This window comes from Chroicocephalus ridibundus, chromosome 1, assembly GCF_963924245.1.
Source record: "Chroicocephalus ridibundus chromosome 1, bChrRid1.1, whole genome shotgun sequence".
Lineage (NCBI taxonomy): Eukaryota > Metazoa > Chordata > Aves > Charadriiformes > Laridae > Chroicocephalus > Chroicocephalus ridibundus.
The window spans coordinates 120620633-120648571 of NC_086284.1; the positions used below are offsets into that span (position 1 = coordinate 120620633).

A 27939-nucleotide genomic window follows, 5' to 3' on the forward strand; every position below is an offset into this window, starting at 1 on the left:
ACCACCAATTTCCTCTTTCCCATCTGGTCTCCTCAGATGTCTTTTTCCCTGCAAGTACTATTAGGACCATCTATCTCCTCATTGTAACTGGCCACTAAACTTCCCACCCACACAAAGGGCACTCCCCAGCAGCCTGGCCCCATACTCCAACACCTAGTGGACAAGGAGAAAAGGCTCGATACGATAATAGAACTGATGCACTGATGGTGACGCATCCTTTGGTTTGAGGCAGCTCATTACCATACAAGAAGGGAAGGAGGCCTTGCCCAGCTAGGCACCTATCGAGCGTAGCACCCTACGCCATACCGCATCCTCTGCTGGCCCTAAAAAGCTCCCAAATCTTTATGTGGCTTCTGCAATCAGAGCACTTCTGGTCAGGAGGATGCAAAGGCTAGAACTGAGTTTTCCTAGGATTTCTTGTGAACCTTCCTTCTCTCTCAGTGTGACACTTTCCTATTTCAAAAATGTCTTGCAGGGCCTCAAAAATTCATTTACAGCAAGTATCATAAACAAAGGCTTCCCATTAAATAAGAACTGAGCTGAACCCCTTCATGAGTAAGGGGTACCTCTTGTGTGTGTGACTTGGGTGAGAGAGGAGAGGTCTTTGCAGCAAAGTGCTGCTGCTGAATGCCAGCAACCAGCTGATAGCAGCAACGCTGGACCAACAGGAGCGGCTGGGGGACTGCCTACCTGCTTTCTGCAGCAAGTAGAGCCAGGACAATGGATTGGGGGTCAGAACTCAGCTCTTCAAAAATGCAATGCTGCGGCTAGGCCATGTCTTTGCCCAGCAGCGTTCTGCCTCCACCCACTCCTTGCACTTTTTTTTTTTTTTTTTTTGCGCCTTTGGCAAAAGGTTTAATTACTTTGCTGCCGGGCACAGGTGGATGTGCCACTTTACATGATCCTCCTCTTGTAGCAGAGGTGATATTTGGGGTTCCCTTTGAGGTCATATGTGCTTGGCTTTACAGTATTCAAAATCCAATAAACCACAGTGAGCCTGCCTTACTGGGGCTATGCTCAAATACCCAAGCACATCTCTTGTCGCTTCTTTCTGTTGTTCCTTTCCAATTCTGTACTTACTGAAATAAAAGATAAGTAAATAAAGTTCTGGATATCCTTTTAAGACAACACAAATTATGTACATGTTTTTCTTTATGATAAAGCAAACCAAGATTCTCTTCATATTGTCAAAATTAGGAAAAGTATTTTAAGAGGTGTTATAAATAACTCGTTCTGTCAGATTGCAAAATTGCTTCCTCAGCATTTATTTGAGCAAAAAAAAATCTGTTTTCAATGGAGCCACAGCTTCACATGCCTAATTCATGTAGCCTGAGCAATATCATGGAAGAGAGACATTTTTTATCCTTTGTGGTTTCTTTTTTTTTTTCTTTAATAATAATAATAAAAGCTTTGTTTTAAAGCCTGGCCATGAACCAAACTGTATCATGTTCAAAGTTTGTGGGGGGAAAAAAAAAAAAAAAATCATGAATACACACAATCCAGACACAGAATATCTTTCATTGATTTGAGTGTTAAATTTTGCCTTCTGCATTTAGGAAATGAGGAAAGGAGCTCAGATAATAAACATAGGAAAGAACGGCAATTTTCTAAGCTTTTAGCCAACAGGTCGAGCCTTTCTTAATTAGGGTCATCCCTTTGCACATCATTTAGGGACTACATAATGGATACAATGAAGTTGAATATGCTGCATGATTTTTCCACGAGGTCAGCCTTTCTCACGGCTCAGTAAAGCATTCTCTTTAGCTAGGATCTGTGTATGTAGCACTAAAGCTCTTCCACACATTGTTCTTCATTTCTAGAGGTGTCAATTGCCCTGAGCCCTTGCTTTTTCCTCTCTGCTTCACATAGCTGAACTATGAACACATTTATTTTGTCCTGTTGCCAAAACTTTACAGGAGTAGCTGTACATAAGTGAATGCTTGATTTTAAGCACTTGAGGAGTCAGGGTGAATCCATGTGAGTTGTTAAATACTTAAGCACCAGTTACAACGTTGTATGACCATAGGGCATTTTGCTTGGGATTTCTTATCTGGTCTGCCTATGCATTCAGACCTGCTCAGGTACTAGACAGCATGAGTCCCACGGACTTCAGTAGGCTTTAGTTTATAGAGTAGTGAGCCTTAAGAGACATATACTAAATCCTGATGTTTGAAAAGGGGTAATGGTCTTAAACTAAAAGAAGGTAGATTTAGACTACAGAAAGAAGAAATTTTTTTTACAATGAGGGTGGTGAAACACTGGCACGTGTTGCCCAGGAAGGTGGTAGATGCCCCATCCCTGGAAACATTCAAGGTCAGGCTGGATGGGATTCTGACGAACCTAATCTAGTTGAAGATGTCCCTGCTTATTGCAGGAGGGTTGGACTAGGTGACTGGGATGGAGATGTAGCTGGAAACAGAAAATCTATTCCTGATATAGGATCTCAGGCGACAACTAACTGTGGCCAAACAATGTGTATTTATGCATTTTACTATGTTAGAAATAGAGCAAATTTTCACTTAGGAATAACATATTTAAAAAAAATTCTTAACTGTCACCAAAGAAATATGTGTCCATCAGTCTGGACATATGTACGTCATCTAAGCCATTGCCACACAATAGCCTAAAATAGCTGCAGTAATATACAAGAGATTTTGACTCAAAGACCAAACGCTCTCCTTTTCAGGGACTGTCAGGGGCATATTGCTGTCCTTCCTGCAAGGATATATAGCACTTGACTTGTGTATACCGTGCATCCAGTTTTGGCTAGGAAATTCAGTAGCGCTCCAAAGAGGCTTCACTTACTTCTTATCTAAACTAACGTAATAAAAGTGTGTCCTTTGACAGAGATGTCCTCACTCTTTGACCTACTCATTTGTAATTGCCCACACCCAACTCCTCTATTTTGAGTTCTTGCTATTAAGGCCCTGCACCCTTGTTCTTGACAAACACTGGGAAGGAATCTCCTCTCTGGTGCAAGGCAGGCCACCAGAAGAAGCAGGTGGCAGTTGCGAGCAGAGGATGAGAGAAACCCAGAAGAGAAAGCTGTTTGGGAAGTAATGAGTACAAGAGCTAATTTATATTTTAATGATTAAAGAGAGATTAAAGCCAACAGAATCATGATTTTAACTCTGCAGCTGGTGGATTTCTTTGTCTTCTGGTCAATGACGCTGAATTATGAGACTAAGGGAACTTCAAAAGTGTTAAAAGATGTTATAATAATAATAAGGGGAGGTCTATAATTATAGAGAGATTATTGCATATAATATGTAAGTGGATTGCACTTAAAAAGCCTCATCAAACCAATTTCCACTGCAACTCATTGATGCCACAGATGAGGACTTCAGGTGGGAGGATAAGCTAGAGGAATGGATGAACACTTAAGGAACAAAGTCTTCGTTTTCATGCTAATGTCCGTGTGCAGTTTAGAAGAAGGGGAGAGAAAAGGTCTTTGTAGAACATTGTGATAGCAATGCAGCATCGCAGGGGAGGATGAACCTCCTCTGGTGTGTAGCAACGAACTGCTTCAAACGAACACTTAACAAAGTTGTTCATGAGACAGCAGCAGCTGTAAGCCTTCTGCAATCCCAGCACATTTTATTATGATTGTTAAAAAAAAAAAAAGTCGGTATCTGTCTGGTATAACCAGAATGACAGAGATTCATCAGGGATTGGGATATTTTGATGTTACTGTCTTTTCATCCTTCTCTTGTTAGACAGCAAGAACAAGCTATATTCTCACGGGACTGTTCAAGAAGACTTGTGTTTCCTTGTGGGGAATGGCTAGTTGAACTCCTTAGAATATTAAAAAGAGTTACTGAAGTTTACATTTTATGTAAAAATATGAAAGAAGCCCTCTCCCAAACAGCCCTCTAGTTCTGCTTTGGGCATCCTTCACCGTTGCAACTCCTTGTCTTATCATCTTCATTCTGCCCCAGTGAAACTGTCGTGCCCAGCAAGGACAGAAAGGCAGACACAGTCTTCACTCCTGGTCTGGCTGGACAGAGTTAACAGCCATTGCATAAAAGACTAAATCACTACAACAAAATACTATTCCTTCTGTCCTCTGCTGTATCACATATAGAAGAGGAAGGAGAACAGAGGGCTTAAGTGTCTTGACCTCCCCCCTCCCTACTTTTCATGGCATGCTAGCCTTCTTTCCTGCTCCTTCATCACAACAGGTGTATACCTGGGACAAATGCTTCAGCTTTCCTATTGACAGGAGACAGTGCTGTAGCTCATGGCGCTGCTTTTTCTCTGCAGCGTGGTGGATTGTTCTGAGGACAGAGGTACACAAGCCCTAGAAGTAACTCCAGAGCAAGAGCAGTGCTCATCCACCCTGTCGCAGGACTCTCATTCCTTTGAGGCTGCATCTAAAGAACACCACTTCTGTTTAAGGCCTGGATTCAATCTAAGTAAGCAAACTTCTGCTGACTTCAGACCACCTCTAGTAAGTAAAAGCTGGTATCTAACTTTCAAGCTCCTATGAAATGCGTAGAGGAAAGCAGGTACCATGAACTAAAATCTAAAGCAACCATATTAAGAAAAGAGTTGTCTCTTACTGTACCAGTTCTTGATGCTACAATTTTAGTCTCTCCATGACTTCAGACATCGGTAGTCCAGAAAAACAAGCTCTTTTGTTCTTCAGAACAAAATAGCATTTATGATCCTATTGAAAGTAAGTTCTTGTTGTTGTACACAGTCTTTAATTATAGCAGAGATGAGTTGAACCTTTAATTATGATTAAACTAATCAGGCTACATAATGCGTCTGGGGCAGCACAAGCTTTCTATATATTCAGAAAGTGCTTTTCTGAAGTCAAAGGCCTCAACCCCATTCAGCAATTAAGCTAGACAATGTCTATCATCACCATTTAAGGTTCCCCTGACTCAAGTGGTATTTGACCTGGAGTTATGTGCATTCCTGTAAAAAATTCAAACCACTAGGGTAAATTCTGCTATTAGCCTTAGTCAAAATATTAATTAAACATGTATTGTGTCATATGTAAAATAAACAATGGAAATGTGACTCTTCTTTTGTGAATGAAGTAGCACATGTTCCTTCCTGTCATGACATATTAGTTTACCTTTATGTTCTGCGCGCAAGAGATTTTGTTCCCCTCCCTGTCTAGATTTCAGTTTTTTCTTCAGTCTCTTACACAAACTAGTGCTGGTTGTTCTCTTGAGAAAGATTATATAACTTCAACAAGGGTCCAAATTCCTAGATGCCATAAACTGATGTTACATCAAGGTCAGTAGAACAGCACAGATTTACAGCATCATGATCATTCAGACATAGGACTCAATCCCATCCATCAGTGTTTCATATCTTGCATCATCATTTGACACTCACTTCTAAAGACAAAATACAAAGATGAATTGAGCCCTCTGGGTTTTTTAGCTACTAGAAGTTGCACTACTTAACAGTGTAATTAATCTTTTCTATGGGTTGTTTTTTCAAACTAAAAGAGGAGCTGTCATAGCTTCAATTTCTGCCGTTTTTTTTCTTCCAGTTCTGCCCTTTGTGCATATTTTCTAGTTTACAATTAATGTTCATTCCTCTCATTAGTTTCTTCCATGCTTTTATTAGTTTGCTGCCTAAAGTCAAGCTTCAAATAGACAGCTGTATCGAGACTGTCAGTTTAGTGGGGTGAAAGATGTATTTCATAGGTTTTTTAGCAAGGAATTGACAATCACACAGTAAAGTAACTGTATGGTCTCTTAACACAATGGATCTGACTCTTGGCAAGTTGTTCTTAAAGACCACAAAGATAGCCTGAATGCTGAAAAATCCAAGTATAATCACACTAATTCAAATATCTGCAGACCTTGCTTTTCATCAAGAATCATAAGAAATTGCTCGTTATAAAAAGTATTTCAGCCATTTCACTTGGGAGGGTGAGCGGGGGGGGGGGGAGGGGGGGGCAATACACGTGACCACTACAGTGCCAAACAATACTTTCAACCGCTCCATCCAATGATAACTCATCAGGCAACAGCAAGGTAAAATAAGAAATGAACACAATGGAGATCAGTTAAGATTTATTTTTGGCACCTTTTGATCTTTAGGCTGCTTTTGCAGCCTCATCTCCCGCTGTACCTTCCAGTTTCTCCTATTCAAAGACGGATTCCAGATTCCACTTGAAGGGAGAAAACAATCCAAACCCAACTTCATCACCGAAAAATTTTGAGGGTCACGTTTTGTACATTACCAGGTTTATCCAATTGGCATCAAGGTTCACACATAAACCTCTCTCTCAGCAAGATTTACTCGTTCTTTCACTTCTACGTGTGTTAACACATATATTAAACTCACAGTAATGCTGATCACACATACAGAATTAAGCCCATGCTTAAGTATTTGCAGCAGCTGGGCCTTAGAGCCAAATTTATCCCCCAAGGTATTTAGGCATCTTTGTTCCTTTATCATTTTTGGCAGCATACAAATAGATGCAGATTTGCATATATTTACCAAGAGCACACTGCAGCCTGCAGCTACTGTAACTTTACTTGTAGCAAAGGTGTATGATTTTTTCAGAATTGCAAAGCATCTCAGCTACGAGGTGCCTTTGTGTATTTAACAAAAGCTGAGCTTGACTGAAGTATAGCGAGAAAGATCTGCAGTGTCTCACTTGACGCGTGTACTGATGTATCTCCAATCAAAGCTATCTGTAACACCAGCTTAATCAGTTAGTCTCTAACATTGAAGAATAACTTATTAAAGAGAAGCACAAAAGAGAAGGCAGTTCAATAGCCTTTTCAATGATACATAAATAAAGCTGCCTTGTCATGGTAAATTCTGTGTAATGAGAAAGTAGTATAAAACCTGACACTGATCTAGAAGCTTGGTACCTCAGGGCATAAAAAGGGGAAAAGCCATTTAATCACTGGCACTGACTGCCTCCATGATCTGGTAAGAAGCTCATGCCAGTAGCTGTGCCCCATTGGGTGACCCTAAGCTAAAGTGAATGAGCTCTGTGCTCTGGGGGAGCATAGCTGAGTGATAATGAATCTGGTTTGATGGGAGATGGGAAAGAAAACCCAACAAGATTTAATCTGCATTCAAATAGAAAAATATCCATTCTCTACCTATTCTATCCTACCCTGTAGTTACAAACGTTACTGAAAAAAAAAAGTAATTGAGTTTCTGTTTGGAATAGCAGCCTTACAAGGAAAGTTATTTGCAGACCACCTATATTGGAAGGGGACTTTATGCTAACAGTAAAGTCATTATTACATTTACTGAATGTTTACATGCATGATATCTTCACTTTTCAAATACAATTGATTTCCTAGGCACCTTCAAAACTTAGACAAAAGAGAAGCCTTGAAATATTACTCACCCTGACTGATTTCTCTCTATCTTATAAACTTCCTGTCTAGTTGCTGAGAATTTAGTTTCTACTGTTTTCAACAGTAGATAATTGAAAATTACTTTTCACTAAGAAATGTTAAAATCATTACAGGTTAATAGTGCTCGGTTGGTTTTACTTTTTTTTTTTCATTTATGTAATTTTATATTTATGTATTTCTGACCATTACCATATTGCTTGGTTAGTATTTGTCTTCCTTTACCTCAAGTGCTTTGTAAAGCACAAAGCAATAGTGCCATCAAATTCTGGTGACCAGCCACAGAAAGGATAACAACTGGGACACTCAGAGGTAATGAGAAGCAGGGGGACTTCTTATTCAAAGTCAAAGAATCAATGAAGCAATCCTCCATTTGATGTAAGGAGCTATCGATGTTAAAACATCTGTATTGAGTGTGAGGGGTGCTTTTTTTTTTTTTGGGGGGGGGGGGGGGGGAAGTGTTTGGGGGTTGTTTTGGTTTTGTTGGGTTTTTTTGGTAAAATAAACATGTCAAAAATAACCCTGTTCACCAAAAAATCACTTTGTTCAACCAGGACAGTAATGAGCCTACTCTAAAGGACTGGTCAAACAAAGACTGGACAATAAGGGCTAATGCAACCTTTATACATCTAGAAAAGCACAGAGAAGAAAGGACACCATCTTGCCTCTACACACAGGATCAGGTTTTTACAAAAGCACTGCATACAGCGTTGACAGCTACAGGTCAAGAACAGTACGGGTATACAAGAACATCAAAATGAGATCCTAGAAAATAAGCCTTATAAATGTAATGGTCAAGGAACTCAATCCATGCAGTTTATTGCAGAGGAGGATAAAGAAGTGACTCAATCAGCATATGATGCTACCAACGCACAGAAGAGGAACAACAGCAAGGCGCAGGGGTTCAATCTCAAAGAGGTATATAGCAAGACCAATGACAGAAATTGTAGATAGACAAATCTAATCTCAACATGAAACAGAAAGGTTACTTTTTGCAGGGAAGACAAGTAAACTGCCTTCCCTTTATCAGAAGATTTGTTAAACTTTCACCCTCACTTAGAAAGGAAAACAGATACACTTTATTTAGCTTCCCAGGAAAGCCTAGATGATGGGATAAGCGAAGACAAGCACGGCTATCTGCTGCAACCTCGGAGCATAAGCTGTGCCGGTGGGCAGCTGGAGTATCTCAAACCCAGGCCTTAAGCCATCAAGTAGCTCAGTTGCCTTCAAATTTCAAGTCATAAATTCAAGTGAAGAGATGTCACAGAGGTTTGCATACAAGAGGCAAAATCTTTTTCTCATTGCTGTGAACAAGGAATGCCTTAATTACAGGAAAGCCACTGTACTCTTGTTTGAGTAAATACCAGACTGGAAACCACACAAGAAATTAATGAAGTCAAGGTACTCAATCCAGCAATGGGAACTTTTAACTCCAGACATTTATTATTGCCTTAGAAGTTTATTCTATTGTGGAATATTCCTGCCCATAGGAAAAATTGAAGGCTTTAGCCAGTGGCTTTCTCAGCCAAAGAAGAGGAGGATCCTTCCTTCCCCACCCCCCCCAAAAAAAAATAAAAATCTCCTTATTCAAACATGGTGCCAAAGGCAATATTTACCTTCAGATTGCTAACATAGTATGAAACAAGTCCTGGAGGACAGGTACCACCTTAGCGCTTAAAATAGAATTCCAGAAGTTTTCTGTTATTAGCTCATGTTTCATTACATGTGATTGGACATAATGCCATATATAAGAATAGGCACCCTCTATGGGGAGTTCAGGTATTGTAGAAAAAAAAATAATAGAAAACATTCTAATTTATTTTGCTCTCAACAGAGCTGATGAGTTAAATTTAGTCTTGTAAACAGCTAGTTTTATAGGCTGCATCTATCCGCCTTACTATTTTCGTTGACTTAAGGGTACACTTTTAAACCAAATCTGTCACTCTTCTGCACCTACCAAATTTTGATTAACATTTTGCAGCTGACTTGGGGCACACAAACAGGATCCATTTCAGAACAAGTTAACAAGAGGGTCCATTTCAGTACCACATCTAATACAATCCTACTGCAAATGGACACTTAGGCCACAGGACCAGACTAAAGCTAGCCTGAAGTACCCCCGTGAAATAGGTGAAGATTGGCACGAGGTCCCCAGCATCAAGTGTTTCCTCTCCAGTGCTGTTCTTACTGAGCTGTATTACTTACTAAAGTTCATATAGGCCTGGAGATCTGTGCATTTCTAGTAAGGAAGCACAACGTGAGTTAAAGTTTAAGCAGTGTAAAGTGCCTTGCACATGTGCTTTGCCGAGGCAAAAGCTTCATCTAAAGGCTCCAGTCCACCAAACTCTTGCGATATCTGTCTATATGCAGAATATCACATGCAGCCAGACCACTGAATTGCTTCAGGATGAACACACACCCTGAAAACTACAGGATTCTTTCCTTAAATTTTATTTTAAATTCTAAGAGAACATGTTTAAAGAGAAGGTCTACCATGAATAATTTTTTTTTTTAAAGAGTTCGTAGGGATGTTATCTTAAAACAAAAGACAAATTATTGAACTTCAAAACACAGTAATTGATTGAGGGCTTTAACTGTGAGAATTAAAGTATCCTGTTCCAAACCCCATCTTGACTTCAGGGGAGGAGGGGAAGCTATTTTTTTCCATATTAGTCTTTTGATTGTGCCATGGACAATGAACAGAAGTCCCAAATAGCTGCCTTGTCAGAGGATGCATAAAACCAAATAAATTACCCAATCACCATTATCTAAATTTCTCATTATATATTTTGAAATTTATAGCAGCTCAGCTTTCCTTTCAAATATATCTTCAAGTTGGCTCTTTCACTTCAAGAAGAGCACAATAGAATGCCAGATCTTTTTGAAAAGTCATTTCAGCGGATTATTTTCATTATACATCATGCTGAACTGCTTACATGTCTAGTCAGATATCAATCTCACCTGAGCCTTGCAGGATACTGATTTGCTCTCTGACGGTACCTAGATCCCCAAGGTTTCTAGCAACAAAATACAGGATGCTGCATATAAAGGAGAAAGTGACAGCCTAAGGATTAACCTGCTTGTTGATATTCATGTTCTACCACATCCCCTGACAAACAGAATACTCCAGGGGTCAGGCTTCATCCTAATCAGAAAAGAGAGAATACAGATTGTTTTGATCAGAACTACATGTGTCTGGAAGGCTAATCCAAAATTAATTAGATCTGGGCTGCATAATATTCATTTGGATTTGTAAACATGGTGACGGGTGTATGAGGATTATGCAGATAGAGAACAGATAAGGTAACTAATTTGTAGGTTGATGATGCTTTAATAATGTCAAAAATGCACTCCTTTGTCTTAATAATTGCTAAAAAATAAGAAATATTTTGCTGTAAATTAGTGCGTGCGGACGGCATTTAATTCAAAAATGAAGATGTTTTAAAAGTAAGAATGAGATACAGACAGAAACGGTTTTAGCGATTTAAACAATATTCAAATGAATGTTTCTATTCTGTATCACAGTAGTCAGTTCAGAGTAGTACAACCTCTTTAAAAAAAGACAACCACCTTTGATAATTGGAAACATACTGAATTTTTTTGAAATAATTATTACTCACTACCTTTTTTTAAATGATGAGGCAGACTTTCACATGCTGCAAGACATAATACTGTTTATTTCAGCAGTGCTGCAATAGTAATTTAAACAGCTTCCCCCTGCCCCCCAATCAACTGAGCATCAACCTTCATGTGCCAGTAAGAGAGACACAAGTAGTGTTTAATAATGGAAAAAAACAAACAAACAAACACCAAAACCTAAAAACGTCAACCAAACACTTTAAGTTACAAGAACACCAGGACAGCTGATAATACTGTCCAGAGAAACAGACAGATTATCTGCCTAATTTCACGTGGCCTGGGAGGGGTGTTGGGAGAAAGAGTCCTCTGCAGGATTCACCTGAGGGGATGGGACGCAAACTGCAGACAGATCCACAGTCTGCCTGACACAAAGCATTGATCAATTTAGAGGGATGGAATAGCAATGAGAAAGCATGAAAATGGAAACTGCGAGTACTGACAAATTTGTTAACAAAAGTGCCTTTTCGCGGACCAAGGTCATACTTATTCAGCTGCTAGATTACACATCCTTCCCCCGTCCCCATCAACACGAGCTGAGCGGGATAACAATCTTCACTTGTGTTATGAGAATGTCACAAACAGACCATTTCTCATTTTCATTTTACAAATGGATTAGTGCTGTTCCAATTCATGACCCCGTTTCAATCTGCGTTCTGAGTGAAGACTTATCTTATTAAAACTATACTGAGATTTTATCCTGTTACGTATATATTAACGCTCAATTGTTCTACATATAGAGTTTTCAGATAAAACTATAATATAAATATTTCAAAGAGAACTGACTGGAAACAACTTCAGAGAACTGCATGTTTGACAAAATGTCAGACAACAGCCCCAAAAGCTAAGAGAGAAGATGAGAAAGATAAAAAGGCTTGCTTAATGAATAAATCCTTTGGGACATTTTATGCTGTATCTGTACAATCCTAGTGCCTCTGTGACCCGACTCGTGACTGGTTTTCATCAGTACTATTGCAATAAACAAGTATGTCACATTAGGGAAATTGTATCAGAAGAATAAGGAAGAGAGAGAATTAAGATGTGGAGAGGCTCTCTTCTCACGAGAGAATAAAACTGTAATTCAGTAAACATTTTTGACACCTGACCACAGCGCCCCTGCAAAATCTGCTTTGGGGAAAGTGCATTCCTCGGTATTGTTTTACACATCGCCAAGAGGCCATTTCCTTCTTCACCTGTTTACTGGAGCTTGCTTCAGACCTCACTACCTTTGTAACCAACCAGTTGACAGCTGACTTCTGAAATACCTACTTTCGTCCTTGGCAGGATCCAGGCAGAAACTGTATGAGGTATGCTTAAAGCAGAATACTCACAGAAATAAATAGGAAAAAAAAAAAAAGCTAATTGAAACATTTTCTTTTTTAACATCAGCAAAGTCAAGAGGGTATGCTGCTGTGATTTTTAATACTGCTAAACACAATCCAAAGGGGATTGTGCAGCAACTGAAGAGACTGCTAACAATAAAAAAGGTATTTGCAAAGGAGAAGAGAGAGAGCAGTGATGTATTAAGGCTTACTCTATTATACACAAGCTAAAAAGAACTTTAAAAAGTGCTAGTCATAAGTTCTTTCAGAAAGAACAACTTCAGAATATTTTTTACACTAACATATTTTACTCTCAAGAAGCTAGCAGATATCAACTCCTAATTTGCTTGTAGCTCACCATCCATCTACATAAAGTGTTTTCCACCAAAGATGCTTACCTCAGTGTGAAACTGAAAACAGATACCGGTACAAAGCAGTTCTGACAATGACATATACTGTTAAGCACAGAAGCCTAGATTTGTGAAGTTATTCCACATAGCTATGCTAGAGTAAAATTAATCCAGCGAATATCCCCAAATATCCATACAGTTAGGTATAAAACTTAAAGATTCAGACAGGAACCTCAAAGCTCATCAGAAAAGTCAAAACCTGAGGGAGCAAAATATGCTCAAAGTAATTAAAAATATTTTGCCTCTTTGGCCTAGAAAAATGCCAAATCAGTGTCAAGCAAGGCAAAAGCAGAAGTAATATGACAGGGGATTCAATATCGCATATTTTCACTTACAAGAATAGCCCCAAATGGAGAGACAGGTTTCTGCTCTGAAAGTGTGAACTTGGTCTGGGAAATATAAAACTTCTCATTGCAAAGACTTTTACACTAGTCTAATTTGAAAGGTATGACCTTCCTGTGAAACTGGCAAGCAGTAGGGAATAAGTTCTTTAAAAGGGCAAGCCCTAATAGCAGGTAGCACAAGCAGCTTAAAAGAGGAGGGAATCAGGATTCACTTTATACCTGGTGTTAGGGAAGATGCACCTTACTGGGCCTTTTACCCTGCCTTTGGAGCAATAAGGTTAAAGCACAAACCCCAAAATCCTGCTGCTGCAGGCTTTGGACTCTGCTTTGTATCCTGGCAAATTCTCACAAAAAGGAGAAGGTGGGATAGTACAAACTTCTGGTCCTCTTTGAGGAAGTTGTTGGGTGAGCAGCTGTCACACCTGTCTGCACCAAACCAGACACCAAAAGCCAACCAAAGAATCACTGAAGCAGGCCAAGCACTGCTTAGGCTTAGATGAAGTACTTGTTTTAAACATCTTCACTTCCAAAATACTACATGCCTCAGGTTTGGCAACATCCACAGGTTTACAAAGGATCTATTTTAGGGTATAAAGTGGGAACACAGAGCATTTGCCCAGACCTCCCATGAAGTTTTTACCTTCTTGGCTGCATGTGCTTCCCAAGCCAGGCTGTTCACTTCCACATGCATTCTGTGAATCCAACCCCTCTCACACTGACACAGTATTTATGGGATTGCACTGTGAAATACATAGGTAAAAATAGTCTGAACAAAGGAGATGAGATTATTATTATTTTTAAAACCCAAAGGCAGTTCAGAGCAGTGCCATGGAGAGTTGTCCCAGCACTCTCTAACACAAGGGAGGAACAAGAGGCATCAGAGCTGAACATATTTTATCCTGACAGCATGATATTATTCTAATTTAAGGAACACCCACATTCCCCCTCAGACTCTCTGGACTGCAGGGGTTGTTCCTCTGTGGCTGCTCCTCTCTGCACGCACACACACAGAGCCAACTAGCTAGCTGTTACAATACAAACATTTCTGAGCTAGCTTTAATCTAGCCATTTAGGGAAACACACCATATAAATTTAGTGCAGTTACACAGACTGCTTGACTAAGTAGAATAAATCCATCACTTTCCATTTTCATCAAAAACTTGTATTTCCCAAGCATCGCTGTCCTAAACATGCTATGCTTACACCAATCAACAGGAGCACAGACATACTTTGGAGAGACAAATCACTTCCCATCAACAAAACATGATTTTCAGTAAGCACAATCAATAATATGCCAACAACAGTTATTACTAGAATTTATACAAATGATGCCAAACATCATCAATTGCCACAGTATCATATATGTTCTACCTAAATGGATGAACACTAAATAACTTGACTGAGAAAAGTTCAAGATTTTATTTTGGAAAGTCATGTAAACACGAGGGACATATAAAATGATCTATGACAGCATTTTGCCTTATGGCAAAACACAAAGATTAGACAGAAAAAAGCATACGGATTAGAAAGCGATCAAATAGCAGAAGTTATCCAGCTGAAAACATGCAAGTTTAAACGGAATATCTAGCCCATAGGGAAGACATGTCAGTGGTTAGAGGTGAAGATTTAACACTGGAAATCACATCAGAAGCGACTGTGTTAATATAAAATTTGCATTAAACGTAGAATAATTATCTGAAGGCAGATATAGAGATATTCATCATGATTGTTCTTTTACAAGCACTGCCTTTTGTGGTGAACATATGGGAGCAGACTATACTGTATAAGTATCTTGATACCACATAACTAGATCTACCCAAAGAGGACAGTACTGTTTGCTTTATTGTTGTCTAATCCAGTGTAACTATTACAGCTAAAATTACTAATGAGGTATTTGTATACGTAAACAATCCCAAAAGGTTGTTTATCCAGCACTGCCCTTTCTCCTCAGCCACAGATTTTGATATAGTAATTTTAATTTACCTGTTATTTCACTCGTTTTTTCTGTCTATATAGGAAAAATGAATTACACGAATATAAATTCATTCATGTTTAAGAAGCATTGGGATCCTAGATTAACAAACCCCACCAAAAATATAATAGATCCAGAACATTTGTCTTCTGAGATGAATAGTATTAACATCGGAGAAAGAAGAGACAGAGAAACTGCTTGAACAGTAAAGATGTTTTAGTACTAATGAGCTGCTGACTGAGCACTATCCACAGCAAGGAAGGCATTAATATCAAAACAAGCAATAGAACACCCTCATTCTATACGTGCACATTATGCACAACAGAGCATATTATTAACCCTTACCTTTTTTTGTGCAAGCCCAGAGTTTTGTATGCAAGTGGCATAGTTGCAGTGTAACGGCTGCAAGCATACTGTAGCGCGCTTTAAAGAGAGCAACTAGGACATACCACCAGAGAATTTTGAAAAGTTGTGTGGTGTCACATCTTGTAAATACACAATGCATTTTTTTCCCCCCTCTTACTGAAAATAGGATAGCTATATCACCATAAAAAGTAGGTTGAAGAGGCGGTTGTTTAGAATAGAACATCAAATCTTAGCTGGTTAATACAATTGCATTATACTCCTGAAATACATTACAGGGTCCTCTATCATCCATTTACGACAAAAATCTACCAAAAAAACCAAATGAAAACCAAACCAACAAACAACACCCCCCACACCCCCAAAAATAAAAACAAAACAAAAAACCACACCCAACTATATTCAAGAAAAAAACCTGTTCTCAGGGCAGATCTACCTGGTATTACTTTTAAGACCATCTTAATCACCTTGGAAACTTGCTCCATTTTCCTATGCTATTTGCATAATCTCAGTTGATGACTATTCCAAAAGAAAAAGATAAAACATACTTTACAGATAATTCTCAGTCCATCCTCCTCCTTTTATAAAAGTTTGCATACACATACATGTGTATTTATAATTAGATAGAAGGGAAAAATGCAGAAGAGCCTGAAGAGATGAAGTTACTACATAATTTTTCTTGCCCTAAGAATATTTTTGACATTTCAGAATTTACTTATTTTACACTATCACACCGAGACAAGTTAGGTACCTTTTGAAGACTCCTGATGAACTTGAGACATCCAGTTACTTTGTTGCTACCAAAAATCCCCAAAAGGGAAAGGTAAGAATGTTCTCCCACTTCAAATCACCTTCCTTCAGAGCATTTGGGGTAGTGCCTCTGGAACCAACTTGCTCAGGAACTGGAATAACTCCTGGTGGGCCAGTTCTCCATGGGACACATGTTAAGTCACTCAGGTGAGATGTAGAAAACCTGAGTTCAGTGGCCCTCCTGCAGCTGGGGCAGGGCAGGTGTAGCTCAGTCCCACCTCTCCTACATTTAGGTGGGTATTCATAGTCACCTTGTGGATCATCATTGAAAAGCAAACTGGCTTCTCTCTCATTTTGATCAGAAACAGCTTTGAAAAATATCTCGCATAAGAAAGAGATCACATCACACAAAGAATTTCACATTTCTGTGGGCATTTCCAGTTTTCAAAAGTCATCTGCCTCTTCCCAGCAAAAAAAACCAAATGTTTTGCTAAAATTGCTTGAGCCGCTCAGTTATTTGCCTAGAGAACCCTCTCAAACTAAGAAACCCTGCAGCAATACCCTCTAAAAGGCACAAGATAGTCTTAGCTCTGAAGGACTTATGACAGGCAGCCTGGGACTGCAGGACAGGGGCACTTGAGGTCTGGGAAGGTAGTCCTGGCAGTGCACAATGCTCAGCATGAAGTAGGCCACCATGGAAAATTTGTCCAAAAGTCACTGTCAGTCACACTGCAATGGTAAATATGGCATCTCCAGCTATAATGGTTATTATGAAAAGGCTAGGTGATTCTCAGTAAAGGTTAGACCAGAGTTTTCTAATTTCAACAGAGATTAGTAGTGTATTCGCAGAGCAGGCTATTCCCTTCCTGTAGGCTAAGTAACAGAAGCTGAACAACTTGCACCATTTTGTTTGGAAATTAATCAATTATAAATTTTGTAGATGGTATATGATACTATTAACGCAGGCAAGTAATGCCTATCTGTTTGTTATTTTATAAAATACCAATGCAAAACTTCCAATGCTGCATAAAGCAACTTATTTCACTTCCACTGGTTATTTTTCACTTCTGCTACAGATATAAAACAGATACTATGAGGAAAGTTCTCTTTGATTAATTTCTATCCTTACCATTATAAATAAACTTGATAACTACTCTCAATCCATACTGGCAAATTAAATGTAGTTCTACATCAGTGAAAACAAAGGTTTATCTTCCAAGAGCTCATTTGTACTTTCTGTCCCTCTGCCCCCACCCTGGTCTATCCCCTGGCCTCAGCTGATGTAAATCAGTGCTGCTGCTCCTTTGACATCAGCTTAGCAGTAATGATTTCTACCAGCTGAAGTTCTCTGGGCCCTCACGTGGTGTTTTAGGAGACTTATCTTTCCAGAAAGAGAGTAGTGATTCCTTGTGTTGGCTTTCCCCATCTGAGGCTGTAACCCCTAAACGGTGTAGGGAAATCCACAACTGCTCTCAAAAGAAAGCCGGTCCTCTGCTTCTCCCAGCCTCAGTCCTCTCCCCCAATAACATTGGCAGCCACTTAGTTTCTGTGAGGGAGGTTCAGCGTAGTGGTGCCCATGTGGGAGGAGTGCCTGAAGTTTTGAGGTGGAGAGAGTGTTTTGCACCTAGACTCACATCCAAGCAAAGCACTGCGGCTGGGTTGCACCGCAAGTCTCAAGGAGGGCAGGGTCTGTGGCTCTTTGCTCCTACGTGCCAAATGATGCCCAAATCAGGCTTCTACGTAGAGTCTGGTCCAGCCCCCACATCCCCAGAGCGCATAATGGTGTCTTCAGGAGCTTCTCTCAGCGAGGATGCTCTGGTGGGTAGAGGAGCTGTGTGTCAAGCTGGTTCCTGAAGAGGCAATTGTTGTTTCTGCCATATGCACTTTTCAGCTCATACAGCAATCGATCACAGAAAGAACAGTACATAAAATTATCTTTTAAATGAACTAGCTACAACAGCTTCAGGCTCAATTCCTTTTATAAACTATGCCCATGATTAAATTAACTACTGCTCGTGAATCAAAGGATAGTTAACAAGATATAAATTAGTCTTTTCTAATTAATATTTTATTTGTTTTTAGGTTCCAAAGTATCTGTATGCTGCAAGTAACTGCTCTAGAATGTTTCAAATTTTCATCACATTATTTCATATACAATAGAGGAAGAGAAGAAGAAAAACAAAACAAAAGGTAGAAAACAAATAGCTGTTTTCATTTTATACAGACTGCAATTTGATCATCACAGAAGCCCAGGTTTCATAACTACTGCTTTGCTACATGATACCTGAGTCACTGGAGTGAAATCAAAACCTTTCTCTGTCCACGTCCAACGATTCATCAATACAGTTTTATTCTACTTAATAACAACTGAAACAGTCAAATGTTGTCTAGAAGGAATTATTTCTGAGAAAATATTAATCTGGCTAAAATCACAACTTCCTGTGGCAGCTGTTAATTTCAAATAAAATATTTTTTGTTTGTAGATAAGTGGTTTGGTTTTCAACTCTATTGAAATGTTTGGTATAGCTCTTTATTAAAAATCAAAAGATAAAAAGTTTGCTTTGTTTGAGTGCAGTAATTCAAGTTATGAAAAATATTTTTTCAAACATTTTATTTTATGAAAAATAAGAGTTTTAGTTTAAATTCAGAATAAAATCCCATGCTGAAATTGTTTATTTCCTGCAAAGTGAAAATTTCTAATTTTGATCTGTCTTCAATAAGTAGACTGTGGGTTCTAATAGCAAGATGAAAAAGCAATAAGGTCATACTGAAAAAAATAATAAATCTTCTGTGTTAAAAGAACACTGATGCTATAAACACACTCTAAGTTTCTGGTCCACACCTGTAGAACAATGGATTATTTGTGTACTGGACTGTTTGCCTCACCTTTATACTCAAGATAAGTACATCACAAAATCCAGAATAACATGTATTTTCTCAATCGTTTAACTATATCCATTGCTATTCCTCCCATTGCCCTCACAGTGTCATCTCCAGAGTGCTTCAAGCACTCAGTTGTTCTTCAAGATTCTTCTAATTGCAACACAATAATAAGAAATGAACAGTTTCAAAATTGGCAGAACAATCTCTCTTCCACGCTTTTCAGGTAGGAAATACAAAAAACTTCATCTGATTGACCATAAATTCACAGTCAAGGTCAGAGAAGTGGTTGAGAATTGTATGTCTAATCCAAGATGTTCAAGCCTTGCTTACTAAGAGGAGGTTGAGAAAACCATTTTGACTTTGCTAATTATATCCAGCATTCAGGATGGATGATTCACTGCCAGGTTAAGGATCTTCCACAGTCGGTAGATCCCTTCTACGCATATCTCAGCAGAGTTAGCAAGGGCATTCAGTTTACAAAGTAGAGATATTTTTTTCCTGGTAGCTGAAAAAATCCGTTCATCTCCATTATGGCCCTGCCTTTTAAATATCAACTATAGGAGCCCAGATCTGGAAGTGGTCTCCTGTGTCACTGTAACTAGATCCTGATTATTCAGAGCTGTGTTATTCAATCCCTTTCACAAACTACCACAATCTTAAAAACAATAATGGTTTTTGGTCTCACTAACACTTGGCAGAATTTTAATGTAACAGTCAGTCTTCTATGAATAGAGTCAAGACAGGTGATTTAAGCTGCTTCTCCTTTTCCTAGTACTTTGACTCTTGTATCTTCTTAATCCTCTGTTAGCAACTTAAAATGTATGTTCTTCTCTCAGTTGTACATATTCCTGCTGTTATATTCATCAATTTGAAATATTCCTAAACTCACTAATGCTTATTAACGAATTCCATTAACTAAGCTAAAATAGGTTTTCTCTCTGTTTATTATCATGGAAAGGGCATGAAAAAATACAGATCAACATTGTTGGCAGGTGTCTACGTCAAATACTCATTTATGGACAGTGGCCAATGGTAACTTTCAAAACAAATTTAACCTTTTTTCTGTCTACCCGTAATCTTTCTACCTGGCAGTGGCTTTACAACAAAGATTACTCTGCATGGATTAACCACAGATTTGATTTCCCTCCACAGTGGGAACTCAGGCAGGTGGATTACACTAACAGACCCTGTAATCCTTCACCCTGAAGTCACTGCAGGGCTGTAAGGCTTATTCCAGCAGGCAGTGATCTCTTCCTCCTCTTGCAATAAGGACTTGTCAAGCAGGTCCCACAAGCACACCACCGTCAGAGTGCATGCTTGGGTAATGTATGGCTTTGATAATCTTCCCATTTTCTCAGGGTGTGTGGAAATGTTCCTGCCAGGGAATGTTCAGTCAGCTTCCTGAACAACACCTGAGTGAGGTGCAGGAAAAGTTGAAAAGTATGTCTGCAATGCAAAATTTTGAAAAAAACCTGCTAGCTGTCACATGATGGAAAACCAAAATAAAGCTTCTCAAGCCAGGCATAAAAACCTCGAGTTATTCAAAATAAGCAGCCATTTTGGGAAGTGCAAACAAACACCATTTGCCAGTTTATTTTCATTCTTCTCTATTGGAGAATGTGAAAAAAAAACAAACCCCAAACAGGTCAGGGATCACATTCTTTCCAGTTAAAAGAATAAAAAGGCAAAACAAAGTCCTGGATGGCTTACTGTCTTAAAAGTCAGAAAATGAGAGAGAGAAAGCTTACCACATTTTAGTGGGTTTGGAAATGGCATGTTCTCACTCCTTGCAATTAAAAACGGATATCAAGAATTTTGAAGTCAGCTCCAAGCTATCACTCAGAAGAATAATGTGTCTGGTTACTCAGGTCAGAAGCTTCAAGAAAGCCTTCTGCATAATTTTTGGTAACATTCCTTTCTTCTCCCACACAATCCAACACGTGAACTTGAGAATGAAGTGCAAGGCAATATTTATGGCGCGAGACCACACACTCCTTGTGCACAGATGCACCGCATTCCACAGCTGCAGAGCAGAGAACGCAGGACACGTATGGAGGGTGCATGTTTACATAAAACAGAAGAGCTACGTAAATATTTCACACCATTTTAAGAGTTCAATTAATTACATCCTTTTTTATACATAACTTCCATTGCTATGATCTTGACAATTTTTTCCTCACTTCATAACTAGAAAGTTCCAGCAACTATTCCCGTACTATTCCCTTCAGCTCCCAAAAACCTCCAGGGATTTCTTCTCCCCCACTGGACAAGAACACTCTTTATGTACGCAGGCAGACCCTTCAGTACCTCTAATTGCAACTGGAGTTGCAAGTGTAATTTTTATAGAAGTAATGATTCCTTAATTTCCCAAGTTCTGTTTGGTATGGGTCACAGCTGACCGGGTAGCTCCTTTTAGAAGAAAGACCTTCGCTAAGCAGTTCAGCAGCTTAGCACCTGAAGCAACGTCTGCAGCTAGACAAGACTTTTTCTAGATCTGGTGATTTAGATATAGAGACTATTGTGGTTAATTTCGTACGTTAAGTCGTGAAAACAGAAATTTAAATTAAAGATGCATGTTCCTGGTAGATACACTTAGGTTATGAGGATAGAAACTTGATTTTGTTCTATACAAATCCAAAATGTTCTAAAAATTTTCTTGGGGTAGAATTTTGACAAAATCACTTTTAGCAAATTAAAAATCTTGTGCTTGTAATCAGTTATTTTCTGTCTATTTATTGTGCTTAAGTCTCTCCTGTAAAAATCAAATAGAATCCTTCACTTCAAAAATTACAAAGCTGACAACAGCTTTGATCAACCAACCTGAGAAAGACTTTGAATATAATTAAATAGCATAGTGTGAGTACAGTTTATCTATTTGATAGCGTTCCAAATCTGCCTAAAATTTCCCAACATCAGTAGCTTCAAAACGACTGAAGACTCTTTTGCTTGAGAAATCTTCTCATGTTAATGGTGGCTGCAGATTTTCCCAGTTATTTCAGGCCTCCACCTCAAGATATTTATGTTGCATTATTTTAGATTTAAAAACACTTTAATGTATTACATATATAAAGCCAAATGAATCAATCTACACCATTATTTTGAATAAGGAGTTGTTTTTTCTGTTTTAATATGCAGTTACACCATTGTTTGGTAAACAAGGTGCAAGCAATACTCTAAAAACTGATTAAATGTCAACAGTTCATCATGGGATATCCTCAGAAAAGGAGTATATAAACTACATACGTACATACACAAAGCAGAGCAGATCTTTGATGCTTCAGGAGCACCTAGCAGAAACTAAGTATAAGAGAGGAAACTGAAAGATGACATTTCTCCTTGCTTCTACATTCCATTTCCTTTTTTATTTTAACCCTTATTATTTACATATTCCGTATTAAAGTAGTTTCACTGGTAAAGACAAAATTGGCCCCAGATTCATGAACTAATATTTAATGGATTTTCTCCAGAATCCTCCAGTCACAACTTCAATTGAAGGTGGTTTCACTGCCTGTGTTTGTTATATCTCTGGCTCTTCAATTAAATTCCTCTGCAAAGGGCTGAATGCTGAAAATCCTACCCCTCACCCTCGCAGTTCCCCAGGACTTGGTTTGATAAAGGAGGCTGTTAGAGGCATCAGCGTCTAATGCTCAATGCGTTTCCTGTCTCTTCTTTTAAGTCTTGCCTTTTTGAAAATAGTCACATTTTCTCCTTACACTTATTACTGTTTTATGTGGTTAAATATGTGTCCTTTTAGAAATGAAACTATTGCTTCAGGCAAATTAGAATGGACCAGTCCTATTCAGTGTTAATACAGAAAAGGTTTTTTACTTCCTGCACCTGAAGTTAGGGAGAGATAAAAAGATTTATTCCCTTGGTATTCAAAAGGTAAAAGAACTTGTCTTATCTTGTTCTTGTTTAGCCTTAAAGCTGGGTTTCTAGCATCCCTAAAGAACAGAAAAGAAAAAATGAAACCAGGATTACAGCCAGCTCATGGGACCATGGCAATGCTGTGTTAGGGTGAAAAAAGTACGTTTCCATTCTCCCTTTTGTGCTGGTGAATAAAAGGCCCTCTGATTGTTGGTGTCACGTAATGTTGATCAGAAAGGAATTAAGTGGCCAGTAAGAATGTGCTTTCTATCAAAGAGCTGGAAAATTGCAAGATGTAAAGACTCAGAGGTCAGTGTAAATCTCCATATCAGAGGCAGCAGAATGGAAAGGGGGGAAACAGGGGTGGGGGGAATCTATTACAGTCAGCCCAATCCCTCACATCCAGATTTCTGTGAAAACAGACATTCATGATCCCCTCTCACTTTTCAGTCATGCTGTGTTCTCCTTTTTTTTTTTTTTAGAAAGACTTCACTTGGATTTTTTTTTTGTTTTCCATAATTCGATGTTTTGTTTTTAACTCATAATGATGCACAGTCCAGCCTGAAGGTGAAGTGAATCCAGTAGAATAGCTACCTAAGCTGCTGCCATCTCTCATAAAAAAGATGATTCACAAAACCCTCCTAAAGCAAGATTTCTGTCATTCCCAGAGTTCACCAGCAATCCACTCTGCTTCAGATCAAAGACTTTCTGGGTGGGGTAGGGAAAGAGTGGCTGAGGGTATGACCATGAGAGGGCTAGATCTAGGAGACTGTTAGTCCTGTGTTGCTCTTCCAGAGCTATGAAGACAATCAGAGTCAAAAGAGTTGCAGTGCAGGTCACCTGTGACAACCAAAGGCACATACATATCTGACTACCTCCATCCTTTTCCCGCATGCAAGCGTGGTTCACCTGAAATTGTGCTTTTTTCAACCAAGAAGTTCCACACACTGTCTAGAAATCCCAAGTATTTCAAGTACTCACAAGTCAGGGGAAGAGCCAGCTAAGTGTAGCTCAGTCCTAGAGTTTTCTCCAGCGGAACTAACTGCTAATACCAGATGAAAAATAAGCACTCCCCTGCTAAATCCCTTCTCAGTTACAGACTGTGCTTAATGCTTTTTGAAGAAATGGCAAAACAATTCCTCTTATTGCAGAGCACAGAAGAGCCCCGTTATGAGTCAAACATTTGGATGTTGGTTTGTGTCCTGGGTAACCAAGGCTGTTTGGCTCCATGAACCTTCCTTTCCCGAAGAAGGATTAATTTTCTTATTCTTCATTAAACTGAAGTCCACGGATCCCTTATGATGGAATTTGCATAGAAGTGCGCTGTCAATGGCAAAAGAATTGGGCTTTGAATATGGACATCTAAAATTACATACTGTCTGCCCAGATTGCCTTGAGGAGGAAGACGTGAAGTTTTCTGCCAAAAAAAAAAAAGAAAAAAAAAGAAAGAATTGGCTAAGACTTGATGATCAATATGCTGAATTTGGCAAATATAGGTCCCTCTCAATAGGAGGTGACAATTCTGTCCTGGGGTGATTGTTGCCCCTGATTTTCTGTTTGGTCAGTGAAGATGGAAGGGACACAGCAAACATTTCCAGTTCCTCCTACAAAGCCTGCCAAAGTATCTTTAGATTCTGCATATTGGTATCTATTTTGCACGTGTTACTAACAAATACGGGCAGCCAAGCTAGATCATAGCCGTACATATGGAGCTTTGTTAAATGCAGATGGTGTAGTTTAAGTTGTTCATAATTAGGACCCATGTCACTGTAACTTGCACGCCTTTCATAATGCGATATAAAGCTCTCCATCTGCTTTGAAGCACACTAATGTAAATAACTCACTGGAGCATCCATTTTGTTTGTTCTGCTTTTGGTAATAGTAAGAAATTAGCATGGCTGCTTTGAAAGGGTCTCTTCATACATTCACTGCACTGCACTTCCCTAATGACATGGTCATCGTTACAGAGCTACAGCTTTGCACGTGCCTCTTGCCTAGTCCTGGCTCCAGCCTCTGTTCCACTTCAGTTGCTCAGTGAGGACAGAGCTCATCCTCAGGAGGGAAACCTCATTTATAATATGGAGCACACAGTAATAACAGCCCACTGGGAACGACGCTGGACCAATGTAGGCTATAGGCATTTTTCAGAACTGCAGCAAGCACTAAAAGAACGAGGTTCCTGCTGTAATTAGAGAAGCATCTGATATCCTCTCTGGAATTGACATCATTCCCTCTTGGGAGGTGACTGCTTGACTGGATTGTGTTCCTCCATTGTGTTTATACTAACATAATTCCATTAACTTCAATGGAGGCAATTATTATACTCATTTAAATGCATATAGCATCCTGTCGTAGAACCAGCCACTTGTGAAATGACTAAAATGTTCAGACTTCTTTTGCACTGTTTAGGTGTTTCACTTTTTTGCTTTGTGACTTCCCAAGAGTGAAGTGTGAAAATTGAGAGTTCAGGCACTTAACACAGTTAACTATTGTGAACACTGCAATGGGGGGTGGGGGTGGAGAAGAGTGGAGAGTTAGAGGGAAGCACCTTACTAATCAATATAATCTGTCTGTTTACATTTCCAGGATCAGCTGTTTCTGAAGACAGTTACCTTATTTCTAGTCTTCAGAGTTTCAACCAGTGAATCAAGAAGGACAAGGAAAGCTTTGCACATATCAAGCCTTCCCTCTGCTTTTTTTTTTTTTTTTTTAAATAAAGGTGGCCTTTCCAATATTAAAAGGTCCTATGAGAAATATGCATTCTCATTTTTTTTGTCGGTAAAAGTATCCTTGTGGACCAGTCCATACATTCTACATGACCCTGAAATTAGCTTCTACCTCAGCAAAACAATTATTCTTGTGAAGACAGTATTCTTCACAAACCCTTATGCCTTCAGAGCCAGCACTATTTTAAACACTGCATGTTAAAAACACCCTGTATTTTTGCTTACACAAGGCAAAGCCATTTGCACGGTTTCTTCATCTCCCAGTGTCATTAGCTGAATAATCAATAGTCCCAGGCATCTCACCAGAGACCTGACAGGAGAGTCTGATATGGGACCAAGGCTACAGAGCATCATCTGCAATTAAGGTGGACTCTGTGCATGCCTAAGCATCCTCTATCACAAATCTGAAGGATGTCTTGATTTTAGCCATCTCTAACCACATAAACTCTCTTCCAACTATCGAAGGTGTTTAGGTGTGATGCTTTTCTGGTGGTTCTTCAGGTCATATTTGTCACATTCACCAGCTATCATTTCTTTCATCCATTTTGAAATCTTTATATGAGAATGCATTTCTGCATCTGAAAGAAAAACGGAGTGCACAGAGTCCTGTACAGGACTTCTACATGGAGCAATAAGTGAAAGTGGGTAAGTACGTTCCTGTGGGAACACCTAAGAGAAAATTATCCAAAATCTAGCTGTCGTAATGTTCATTCCACACTGTATGAATATGCAAATCTACAATAGATGTCCATAAAGAAGAGGCTGCTACTGGAAAGACTGCTATTTCTTCATGGCTGCAGATAAAAACAGAAAATAGACTATTGCATAACTTTTTCAAAACTGATCTGATAATTTAATACAATGCCTACCTATTTTCCCTGGTTTTGTCAGTGATTTCACAAATGTTTGGTTTCACAAGATAAGAAAATACCTGTACACCACCACAAGTGATGATTTGGCCTTAAGGATAACGTTCTCGCCTTATATGAGAACATATTCTGCAATTTGTCCTCAAAATTTACTCCTTTTCAATTGATCCAAAGCAAGAACATTCATTATGTAAATAGATATTCAGAGAGTTTTTCTGCTTCTCTTTACGGATAAATATCGCTTTTTCAATAGAAAAAAAAACATGTTCCCTATGCTAGCTTAACCTCAGTAGAATATCGTAATTATTCATCTGTCAAAGTAACTTAAAACTTAGATTTTCATCCTTCAAAATGGCTAAAATTATTTGAAGTCAATACCAGAAAGCACATGCATATGTAACATTAGGTCATCTCGAGCACCAGTCCATTTATATTTATGTCTACTTTCATTAGTTTCGATTGATGCAGTGTTTCCATGTACTTCTGGACTGTAACTGTTTTTAAAACTTAATAATATTAATCTGCTATATGAACTTTTAATATCCAGTTACTTTAACAAGTAGTTGGATTGTTCTAACAATGAGGTAATTGGCGTGTTGACCTACTTGTAAGAAACTGAGTAGGCAGTAGGGAGACACCATTCAAGCAACTAAGGAGTAGTTAAGAAAAAAACGCCTCCAAACCTAAAAGAACGACCCTAGAAGGCAATGAAAGAATTTGCCCATGTATGTAGAAAGTCTGTCAGATGCCTGTCTCTGCAGCAGGTACTCTCTAATGAAGGGCTGCTACAGAATGGAAAGAATGAGTTAATTCCTTAGGAAGACGGTCAGATGCTTTTTCCATGCTGAAAACAAATGAGCAAATAGCAGCTGAGAGCAAATAGCAGTCATTACATCATTTGTTTTCAAGGGTTTCCTTTTTAAATAAATGGCTGTAGTGAAGATTAGCAAGTTCCTATCCTTAACCGGCAATACCATGTTCAGGGCAGAAGCACTTCCAGACCCAAACAAATTACACCCCAGTTGTAAAAGTTTAAAATCAGCATCAGGGAACTGGAAAAATCTAAAACTTCTTCCAGGCTAAGACCAAGTCTGGTGCCAGATGGGTTTTTTTGTAGCCTAAAGCAGCACTACAGAAAGCCGTAAAATTCCGAGCCTGATCTGGAGTGCCCCTTCTGGGGGACGATTTTCAGCCATGGCTTGCATACTATTGCAGGCTTCATCAGGAAAATAAAAAAAAAAATCTGCCCTTGTTTGCCAGAAAGCCAAACTTTCAGCTTCTCATCTACATCCAAACGCAGGCTGCAAAGGGCGGCCATCTGAATACTCGACTCCTAACTCTTTTATTTCTATTTTTTTCAACACAACTGTGCCTTTGTGAGTACGGTGACAAAAGACCAGGGGGCAGGGCAGCTGGGGGCACTGGCAGCAGCCCCAGCCCTGGGCATC

General features: G+C 39.0%; 1 long non-coding RNA gene across 2 annotated transcripts in view; it reads right to left on the minus strand.

Annotated features, from left to right (window-relative positions):
* Window positions 1-15436, minus strand: part of LOC134521871 (uncharacterized) — a 114244-nt gene extending 98808 nt beyond the window's left edge. For both annotated transcript variants that reach the window (XR_010072888.1, XR_010072891.1), the window contains exon 1: window positions 15379-15436. This is a non-coding gene — a long non-coding RNA (uncharacterized LOC134521871). The remainder of the gene's footprint in view (window positions 1-15378) is intronic.
* Between the last annotated feature and the right edge of the window lie 12503 nt (window positions 15437-27939).